The 12,132-nt window shown below is 39.1% G+C and overlaps 1 long non-coding RNA gene across 1 annotated transcript; it reads left to right on the forward strand.

Moving 5' to 3' along the window:
• Positions 1 to 7,723: 7,723 nt before the first annotated feature.
• LOC125016800 lies at positions 7,724 to 9,248 on the forward strand. Its single transcript, XR_007113760.1, has 3 exons — positions 7,724 to 7,768; positions 8,279 to 8,381; positions 9,002 to 9,248. It is a non-coding gene; the product is annotated as an uncharacterized LOC125016800 (long non-coding RNA).
• Positions 9,249 to 12,132: the final 2,884 nt, after the last annotated feature.

Here is a 12,132-nt window from a genome sequence, read left to right on the forward strand (position 1 = left end):
ACATGTACATTTTTGCAATGAAGGTGTCCACAGGGTGCAAAATGCATCACAAGAGTATAAATTCATGCAACAAGCTGTAACTAGTTAAAGTCACATACTTCATTCCTCTGGTTATTTGGTGGATTATATCATTGTGTTTTTCTATGTATCGCCTCAGACATGTCCCCTAATGACATGGATCATACTAAACTAAAATTCTGATAAGAACTGAGTCTTACTACGTACGTCAGGCTAAGGTTACTGTGACTGTCTTACGTCCAGATAAACAAAATAAACAGATAAATAACTCTGCTCCACTTACAGGTCAAATGATAGAACTACAGGAATAAACAGCATTTAAAATCCACACAGTAGATAATAGAGAATATGTTCTGGACAATGTAGAGTCTGACTGTTAACAATCTGGACTTCACCTCCTTTTTACTCAGATATATAAACTAAAGGAGAAGAAGAAGAAACTGCAGAAGGAACTGGAGACCAGAAACAAAGAGCTGGAGGAGACAAAAGATGAGGTGAAGAACACAACACAACACAACACATAAGAACACAACACAACACATAAGAACACAACACAACACATAAGAACACAACACAACACACAAGAACACATAAGAACACAACACATAAGAACACATAAGAACACAACACAACACATAAGAACACGCAAGAACACAACACATAAGAACACAACACAACACAACACAACACATAAGAACACAATACAACACATTAGAACACAACACAACACAGAAGAACACAACACAACACAACACATAAGAACACGATACAACACATTAGAACACAACACAACCCAACACATAAGAACACAACACATAAGAACACAACACAACACAAAAGAACACAATACAACACATAAGAACACAACACAGCACAACACATAAGAACACAACACAACACATAGGAACACATAAGAACACATAAGAACACAACACAACACATAAGAACACAACACAACACATAAGAACACAACACAGTACAAAACATAAGAACACAACACAACACATAAGAACACATCACAACACATAAGAACACAACACAACACATAGGAACACATAAGAACACAACACAACACAACACGTAAGAACACAACACAACACATAAGAACACATAAGAACACAACACAACACATAAGAACACAACACAACACAACACACAAGAACACATAAGAACACAACACAACACACAAGAAAACACAAGAACACAACACAACACAACACACAAGAACACAAAACAACACACAAGAACACACAAGAACACAAAACAACACACAAGAACACAACACAACACATAAGAACACAACACAACACACAAGAACACATAAGAACACAACACAACACACAAGAAAACACAAGAACACAACACAACACAACACACAAGAACACAAAACAACACACAAGAACACAACACAACACAAAACACAAGAACACAACACAACACACAAGAACACAACACAACACACAAGAACACACAAGAACACAACACAACACATAAGAACACAACACATAAGAACACATAAGAACACATAACAACACAACACATAAGAACACAACACATAAGAACACATAGGAACACAACACAACACATAAGAACACATAAGAACACAACACAACACACAAGAACACAACACAACACACAAGAACACACAAGAACACAACACAACACATAAGAACACAACACATAAAAACACAACACAACACATAAGAACACATAACAACACAACACAACACATAAGAACACAACACATAAGAACACATAGGAACACAACACAACACATAAGAACACATAGGAAAACAACACATCACAACACATAAGAACACAACACATAAGAACGCAACACAACACATAACAACACAAAACAACACAACACATAAGAACACAACACATCACAACACATAAGAACACAACACAACACATAAAAACACAACACAACACACAAGAACACAACACAACACACAAGAACACACAAGAACACAACACAACACACAAGAACACAAAAGAACACAACACAACACACAAGAACACAACACATAAGAACACAACACAACACAACACATAAGAACACAACACAACACATAAGAACACAACACAACACAACACATAAGAACACAACACAACACATAAGAACACATAAGAACACAACACAACACATAAGAACACAACACAATACACAAGAACACAACACAACACATAAGAACACAACACAACAAAACACACAAGAACACAACACAACACACAAGAACACACAAGAACACAACACAACACACAAGAACACAACACAATACACAAGAACACACAAGAACACAACACAACACACAAGAGCACACAAGAACGCAACACACAAGAACACACAAGAACACACAAGAACACAACACAACACACAAGAACACAACACAACACAACACATAGGAACACAACACAACACATAAGTACACAACACAACACAACACATAAGAACATATAAGAACACAACACAACACAACACATAAGAACACAACACAACACAACACATAAAACACAACACAACACATAAAACACAACACAACACATAAGAACACAACACAACACATAAGAACACAACACAAAACAACACACAAGAACACAACACAACACAACACAACACACAAGAACACACAAGAACACAACACAACACACAAGAACACACAAGAACACAACACAACACACAAGAACACAGAAGAACACAACACAACACAACACATAAGAACACATAAGAACACAACACATAAGAACACAACACAACACATAAGAACACAACACAACACATAAGAACACATAAGAACACAACACATAAGAACACAACACAACACAACACAACACAACACAACACAACACAACACAACACATAAGAACACATGGATGTGGACTAAGACCAGAAAGACAGATTTTAAACATGTTTTATTGATAAATCAACTCTTTTCTTCTTTGCTATGAAGCATTTTCATCTGTTTCTATTAAAAGTCTTTCAGAGTTTTTCTTTACTCATCCTGACGTTTGTCTGTCAGCACATGTTTCATGAATCCTACGTACAAACTTCTTTTTTGTTCTTTTACAACTAAACTAAATGTTTCTCTTCATGTTTCTCCAGAGAGAGAAATCCAGTACAGAGGTTCTTCTTTTTACTAAGAATCTTCTGCTGTAACTTTTTATTCAACTTTAACAAACATCCTTCCTGAAAACAGCCAAACCTCCCACTAGAAACATGATGTTAACTAAGAGCAGAAAGACTTGTCATTGTCTGTCTGTCTTTGATTGGTTTCTAAAGCTCCTCATGTTCTAGGTCCTACCTCCTCATCACATTTATGTTTAATGATGAAAAGTTCTCTGAATGATTGAGAGATAGAACATGAAGCTGACTGATGTGAAAGGACTAATCTGTGGATGTCGTCTCCTCCCAAACCTGAACAAACACAGAACAGCAGCTGACCCTGGTGACCTGGTGTGGGAGGACCTGAAGTCCTGGAAGTCTGGAGACAGAGTCCAGGTCTCTCTGCAGTGAAATAGTTCCCAGTTGAACTCCTTCAATAAAGTTCAGTAATCCAGCAAACAGCAACATTATAGATGAGAAACAGCACGACTCAGATCTTCCTGCAGAAACCACACACTGCAGAGAAAGTCTCTGGAAACACTTGGCTCCATTTTATTGGATTAGTCAAGTTTGATGTGAACGTTGGTTTGTTTAAAGACTTTTACAGGATGACGTCAGTGTTTTATGTTGTTTTAATCTGACAGAATTAATATGTGAGTGTTTTACCTTTGTTTTTTGACACGTTGGACTGTAAATATTTATATAATAAAGACATATGATCATTTATGAACTAGATAATGATACAGATTTTTCACATTTACATTGAGAAGCTTAAATGTTATTACAATTGAATAAATGAAGATATACTCGTCCATTTATTGACTGGTGTGTGTGATAAACAGTGGACTTAAATATATTATATACAATATTAAAATAAAAACTTAAAACTGCCAGTTCTCTATGTTTGGTTATTATTTATATTGTTTGTATGTAACTCTGGGGTGAGGATACAGACCCTGGTACCGGTAGCGGATGAGGATTAAGGATACAGGACTGAACCATGACCCACACACGCAAAACAAAAGTTGTCTGTGTAGTTTTATCTGGAAAGAAGTGAGAAGTTCCTCTTGTGTTTAATGGAGTGGATACGTATAAATTCTCAGGTTACAGACTGATGCTGTTAACACAAAATAAACAGGACAAACACATTCAGCAGTTAAAGACAAATTCAGCTCTTGTACCAAATGTCATCCAACACAACAGAGACACACAATGACTTCAACACAAATTGTGATAAAGATAATCAGAAAGAAACTGGTCAAAATGAAGCATAGTGTGTTTATGTCTTTCTTTGTTTCCTGAATATACTCAGACTTAACACGTTTAAACAGTCAGGACAGTTCAGGAGATTCTGTCTCATGTTTATTGTCCAAACCACCACAACAAATTCCTCATATGTCCAAACATACGTGGCCATGAAGATGATTTTGATTCTGAGATTCTGCAATTTCTGGTGAAAATATCGTCATTTTGCTGCATTTACCATCAGGTTGAAATAAATAAATAAATAAAAGCCCCATGAACTACATTTTATTCATGGCCATGAAATTCCATGCACACATGTGTCCTGCTAAGATTCACTGAAACCAACAGGACGTCGGCCATTTTGCTAGATGGTTCAAAATGTTGGTTAAAAATGGTTAAATGGTTAAAAATGTCTTAAAAACCTGAGTCTCTGTCACACGGTCTGGACGTTACATCACCTCACACTTTAGAGTTCCCCATAAAAACAGGACGTTGACATAATTCACATCCACGTTGGCTAATGTTGCTGAACATGTTTGACAGGAGTCAGAGTATTGAATGTATTTATGAGGCCACGTTCAGGGATGGTCATACCACCACCTTCAGGAGAAAGAGAGTCAGTGAATGTCATGGTTCTGTCTCTGTCTTTTCTTCTGTGGATCATGTTTTGGAGTTTCCTGTTTTATTTTGTCATGTTTCTTAGTTTCCTGCCTGTCTTGCCTCCTTGTGTTTCTGTCATGTCTGTGTCATGTTTTGTGTTTCCTGTTTTGCTAAGTTTCAGATTTCCTGTCTGTGTTGCCTTGTGCGTGTTGGTTGCTTTCTCCTGGTGTGATCGCCCTCATTAGTTTCACCTGTGTCTTGTGTATTTATAGCCCTGCTTTCCCTTTGTTCTGTGTTGTGTTGTTAGTGTTGTTTTCTCCTTGTCTCCATGCTATGGCATGATCCTTTTTGATTGTTGTATTTTCATGCCGTGTGCAGCACCTTTTGTTAATTATTAAATAGCCCTTTTCCCCTGGAGTCCTGCCTGCCTCATTTGTCCTGCATTTGGGTCCTCGCCTCCTACCACCTCAATATTCTAAACCTGACAGTGAACTGACCTGGGGTCTCTTTCACAAAGCAGGTTCAACAAACTCTGAGCCTAATCCTGAACTCTGAGTTAGAAAACTCTGAGTTTCCGGTTCCAAAACAACGGATTTGAGTTGGTTTAATCAACTCAGAGTAGTTTGACCCGGAGTTAAGCGCATGTACCACAACTATAAATAAAACAGCATCAATGGAGCCACGATTCAACGAGTCACCATAGCAACGGGGAAGAGGAGGGCTACGAAGTGGAAATCCTAATGCGCTGACACAGAGAGTTTCAACACGTTTTTAGAAAGAAGTGCAAAAGAGAGGGAGACGGCGCCGGAGAACATTGCTGCTCGAGTCAATGAGTAAGTTTTAATGTGGTCCTTTACAATCACAATAATATTACAGGGGAAACTGCTCAAATAGGAGCATATTCATTTATTTCTTGGGTGAAATCCCGAAGGGGAGAAGAGCACTTGGCAGCAGCTTAAGATGAAATAAAAAAACATTGTTCAAACAGGTCGGACCTCGGCCTGGAGGGACCTCATTCTGATCATGTTTTACACTGTAAAGTAAATATTAAGTGACTGTTTGACTGTGCAGTTTGTTTTATCCCCAACATGATGCTGTTTTCACACACGTAAATGTCTTCTCATCTATATCATGTTCTGTTAAATAATTCAGCCTGTTTAAACTAACACAGACTTCTACTCAGCCAACAGAAAGAAGGGAGATGGGTGGTGGTCCAGCACCTCCACCTCTAACGGAGGCAGAGGAGCCCTAAGCCAGAATATTGGAAGGTCAGTGTCTGAGGGAATCCCTGGAGGAGCTCATCCTCTGAGTCCACCCCCCAACACACAAGCATCTTTATAAAATGTAATAGGCCTATAGATATTTTTTAAGGCCTATTCATACAATTATTTATTTGTCTATTTTTCTTTTGTCCCAACAGATTCTGATGGTTCGGCTCAAAAAGATAATTGTCTGGAAATGCTAAAAACATCAATGCGCAGTCTGAAAACATCTCAGATGAATATTTAATTCTATGCAGTAATGCTGCACCTTCATCCAAAAAAGTCGCCTCCTACTGGTCCTAATGGACTTCTGACAGAGCTACTGACCCTGATTTCTTTTAATGATTTTTGACAGACGTCAGAACAAGACTTTGCCAAAACTCACCTGCTGACAGAATGAAAGAGGAAATCAAATGGTGTGTATGGCTGAAAGAGGGCGGAGACAGAGAAAACTCCAGGTTTAATGAGTAAAACCAGGTCCCCACCAGGTTAGGTTCATGGAGTCTGTTACTACGGTAACTGACCGAGAGCTTAAGTTACCTCTCTCTGTGAAACAGGCTAGAGTTATCTTGCTTTCTCTGGTTTGAGTTACCTCCCTTTGTGAAACGGAAAACTCAGAGTTTCCTCATTTCAGGGTGAATAAACTCGGTTTTCACTAAACCTGCTTTGTGAAACAGACCCCAGATCCACCACAAATGTGATGACATGAAGCCATAAGAACATTTAACATGCAGTTGGGGATATCAGCTTCTTTTTTTGTCTGTTGTGCTGAATTTGAGTGAACTGTTGTTCAAAACTCATGAAGCTTTATTCACAATGTAAAACACTTTCTTTTGGAGGCCCATGTAAAAATGTCTGAACAGCACCCGACATGTCTGTAAACTACTCATGTCTGTAATCCTCCAAGAGGGACAAATATTTCTCTTGGGTCCATTTTCAGACGTTGTATTTCAATGAACTTGTCCTACAGACATTTTAGAGTCTGGACGAGGGTCCAGCTCTGTCAGGAAGGTGTGAGGGCCCGTTCATCACTGGTAGAAACTTGAGTTTATTTGTATTTTTATGTGTCAGTGAGAAAAAAAAATGTCCACACATGAACTGAATTCCAATGCATTATTTGAGCAGGAATTTTGTTTGTGTTTGTCGCCTTTTCACATGTAAACACATTAGTTCTGACAATCTTTGTAGTAATTTAATTCATCATCTTTGCTGATGATGTGAATGTATTAAACCATCCTGACAGCAGGGTTCACATATGCAGCATCTTAACTCACTGTGAAGGCACAAAAGTGAAAGTATGAGACTTCATCCGTTAACAGCTGAGTTGATGTGGGCGTGTTTGTTTTTAGAGTCTAGCCAATCAGCGTCTGTCACTGAGCACTCACCCAGCCTATTTCAGGTAGTTGGATCCATAGAATTCTTTGCCTCCATTACCTCCTTATCTCTTTCAGTTGATTTCCTTCTACCTCTCTGTCGATCGTCCTCTTGTGCGTCCTCCAGACGTCCTCTGATGGAGTCAGAACCAGCTTCCTGATCGGTATGTAACAGTAGTACTTTAGTGACCTGATATATAATTATATTTATTGGTGAGTTGCAACATTTGATCGACACTAGTTAAGGTTTGTTTGTGGAAAATGGAGCCAAGTGTTTCCAGTAGAGTAAAGTGGTGGTTGGGTTTCTCTACTGGTGGAATCTACTTCTGTGTACAAACCCTTTACAGTTCACATGAGTATTTGGGGACTACACCTGCTTTGAAGTGAATCATGTCAACATTTTGTTGTTCCACCCTTTGGTAACTGTAGGGTTAGGGTTGGTGTTCTTTCAGTGCTCACTTTGAACATTAACAGAGACTTTGAAGAATCATCTTTGTAATTATTAATCATCTTTGTGTTCAGCTCTAACTTGCTGTGTTTTTTTTTTCTTTTTTTTTTTTCTGTGTTATTTCCAGGCCATCCCTGTCTGACACTAAACCTGTTTTGTCCTTTTTATTTTATTAATCATATGGTTCTTCAGTATTAATTAATATATTTTTGTTCTTCACTTCCAGATCTTTGTGATTCTTTTCCAGATGGATGAACTATACTTGACTTTTCACTTCTCATCTCTCATGGTGTTGGTGTTCCATGTTTTCCTAACACATGTCTGTGAAGGTAAATTAGACCCAAATAAAACGTTAACTCAGGACTGAAAGTGATAAGTAATTCACTGCTGGTAACTAGATCAAACAATGTGTGTTGTGTTTGTTGTCAGTGTCTCACTGTTGAAATGTATTTTATTTGAAATGAGTTTGGTTCTTGCTAATTTGAATGTTTTAGTTAAGAACTACAGTAAGAGCCTTGTAAATATGAGTGACAGTCAGAATGGTACACAACACTAAACACAATTCACTCTGCTCCTCTCTGCCATAGTGGAAAGAAAGATAATAAACACAATACAGGTATTTAGTACAGACAGGTAGCATCATTTCCTAATGTAATGGAAATCTGTAATATTTTCCATTTTAAGAACCTAGAACGTCTCTAGAACCTCTGTGAGCTTTGTCGTATTTCTATAAACTCTTGGTCCAGTTCTAGTCTAATGGTTGTTGAATGAGTTCAGAATGACATCACTTCTATCATTGTTTTCTACTCTCTAATCTAGGAGACATTATAGTTTATATCTAATTGATCAGACACAATGTTCCCATACAGACTCTGGAACATTGATCTGATAGTTTTGGTGATATTAACGTTCCCTACAAATATTAAAACAGACTCTCTCTAATTTCCAGGTCAGTCTGAACTGATCGGTTCATCTCAGCCAATAGTAACAACTCTTGGTGAAGATGTGGTTTTACCATGTTACCTGCAGCCTGCTGAAGACGTCACTCACTTGACGTTGGAGTGGACGAGACCTGATCTGGAGCCCAGATTTGTTCACGTTTGGCGCTCCCAACAGGAACTTGTTGGTCAAAACCATGATTTGTTCACAGGGAGAACATCTCTGTTCATTGATGAGCTGACAAAAGGAAACATTTCACTGAAACTCGCTGATGAGGGAAAATACAAATGTTTTATTCCATCACTGGAAAAGGAGACTTTTGTCCAGCTACATGTTGGTGAGTGAAGACATGATGTACAACTTCAGGACTGTTTTAGTCTTTATCTCTCTAGAAAAGGATTTCAGTGGAACATTTATGGGTGAAGGTTTCCAGTGGGAGAAGGAGAAGGAAGAGCCTTTAACTGAGAGCTTGAGCTGAAAAAGTTAGAGGTGGACACCACAGTGAGAATGTGGGAGCTAGAGCTAATAGCTAGTGTTAGAACTGTATGAGGAAAATATGCCACAACATCTACTTGATGTTGATAAAAATATTCCCTTTAACAAACAGAAGGTGACAGAGGTTAAAGGCAGATATGTAGCGTTTCTACAGGACTTGCCACACCTGCCAGTTGACCAGTAAACCCAGTCAGGAAGGTCCCCCTTTTGAACACATGATCGTAGACTGTGTTGGTCCATTGCCAAAAGTTAAGTCCGGTAATCAATCCCTGCTGACAACGATGTGTTCGTCCACCCATTTTCCTGAGGTCATCCCACTTAAAAAAATTACATCACAGGTTTGGTTTGGTTTGTCACGTGTTGTGCCGACGGATCAAGGCAAGAATTTTCTTTCAAGAACCTTTCAACAAACATTGCAGGTTTTAGGTGCATCACACTCGGAGCATTTCATACCACCCAGAGTCACAGGGTCTGTTGGAGTAGTGGCATCAGACTCTGAAAGTAAAGCTACAGAAGTATTGTTTTGAGACACGTACAGGTTGGGATGAGGGTTTGCCCTTTGTGTTTGTGATCCGTGACACAAAGCAGGAATGTCTTGTTTTCAGCCCATCTCAGTTGGTGTTTGGCCACAATGTGGAGGTGTGACAGCAACTGTGGGAGCAGTTTACAGCCAGTTCTTCTCTATGTAGAACTCGCTTACTGCTTCTTCACTTGCAAAGGAGTCACTCTCTACCTCTCAGAAGTAGATGAAAGGGTGGTTTGACCTTAAGGCGGTCCATCAGGCGGTAGGGCCCACAGTGACAGAGTTCCTGTGTGAGGCTGAGTCTTGTGTGTCCTATCTCCCAGATGAACAGTAGCAGGATGTAGTGAGTCTTTACCTTGAACGTGGACGTGATGCTCTGTCTTGTTGGTGTGGTGAGAACGTTAATTATGAATGTCGACCTTTTCTGCCACAGTTGGTAGTTTATTTCTTTTGTGTCCAAACAAGTTTAATTGGTTTGTATCTTGGAGGGGGTGTCATGGCTCTGGTGACGCCTGTAGTTGTTGTGTTGTGTTTGTGATCAGCTGATCATGATTCAGATAGTTGAATGAGTGGACATTTTCAAATATCTGGTCAATAAACTCAGCTTTGATCACCATGCTTTAAATGACAGGACAAAATGATCAGACCTCACCCCCAAAATCATCGATCTTCAAGGACAAACAACGTTGTCTGAGTCTCTTGGAGAAGGTGCTTTTCTGCTCTGTTGAATATATGTACAGTCAAGTGGAAACAAATCTATCCTCTGTGTTGGAGAATAGTGTTTATTAATCATTCGTGTCTTTTTCCACCAGGTGGGGAGGCTTTTTAATTAGTTTTCTCCTGTGGGGCAATCCTGTGGTTTCCCACAAGCTGGGGTTGTGTTTCGAGTTTTTTTTTTGTGATTGTTGGGTGTGGTGTTTTGTTTCGTTGGGGACCAGCATTTTCAGTTAGGCTTTTTATTAGTGTTGTTTTTGATTAATTAATTGTTATTTAACACATGGTAACCAGTCTCTGTGATGTGTTCCTTCTCCTGGGAACTATTTTCTCTTATTCTACTCCTCTCATCCTCTGGTCAAGACCTCATGAGGTAACAGGAACATAAATACCTAAAGATGACATTTCTTCTTCCTTGTCCTCAGCATCAGTTCCTGTCTCCTCACCCATCATCAGTTTATCAGGGATGGACAGAGACAGAGGAGGAGTGGTGTTACAGTGTGAATCCAGAGGCTGGTATCCAGAGCCTGAGGTGTTGTGGCTGGACGCTGAGGGAAACCTGCTCTCTGCTGGACCTCCAGAGACAGTCAGAGGTCCTGATCACCTCTATATTGTCAGCAGTAGAGTGACTGTGGACAAGAGACACAACAACAGCTTCACCTGTAGAGTCCAACCATACAACATCCACCAGACCAGAGAGGCTCACATACATGTTCCAGGTAGAACACGCTTAGAGAACGGACCATGACATGATTTTAGTTTGACACAGTCTGTGTGTGATTGTGTAGAAATGTCATGTAACTCTGTGTGTTTTCATTTCAGATGTTTTCTTCAGTTCTACTGTTCCCATCTTCACTGGTTTGGCTGTTAGCTTAGCTGTTAGCATCACGGTTATTTTAGCAGGTGTCTTCTTTGTGTGGAGACAAAATAGAACCAGTAAGTTACAGATGAGTCACCACATTAATGATGTAAAACACCAGCAAACGTCTTTTCTAGTTGAATTCAGCTGCTTTGATTTTACACAGAAACCAAGAAACGATCCAGAGATGAAGCAGAGAAGGAGAAACTTTTAGGAGAAACTAAAGATGTAAGAGACAAGAATTAAAAGATGAAAGATTTAGATTGATGAGTTTGAAGAAAGTTTGATCAGTAAACCTGCTGACTGATCATCATCTGTCTGTCTGTCTGATAGCTGACAGAGAAATATGAGAAGATTGAAGAAGAGCTGCAGAAAACCAAAGAAGAACTGAAGAACAAGACTGAAGAGATGGAGAAACATGTAGAGACACACACATAAACACTATCATTGTGTTGTTGACTGATCAACACAACTGTGACTTTGCTCCATCTACTGGTGAAATGATACAACTGCAGGTTTTCTCCTCAGGTCAATGAACTAAAGGAGGAGA

The sequence above is a fragment of the Mugil cephalus genome, chromosome 1 (genome assembly GCF_022458985.1).
Source record: "Mugil cephalus isolate CIBA_MC_2020 chromosome 1, CIBA_Mcephalus_1.1, whole genome shotgun sequence".
Taxonomy (NCBI): Eukaryota; Metazoa; Chordata; class Actinopteri; order Mugiliformes; family Mugilidae; genus Mugil; species Mugil cephalus.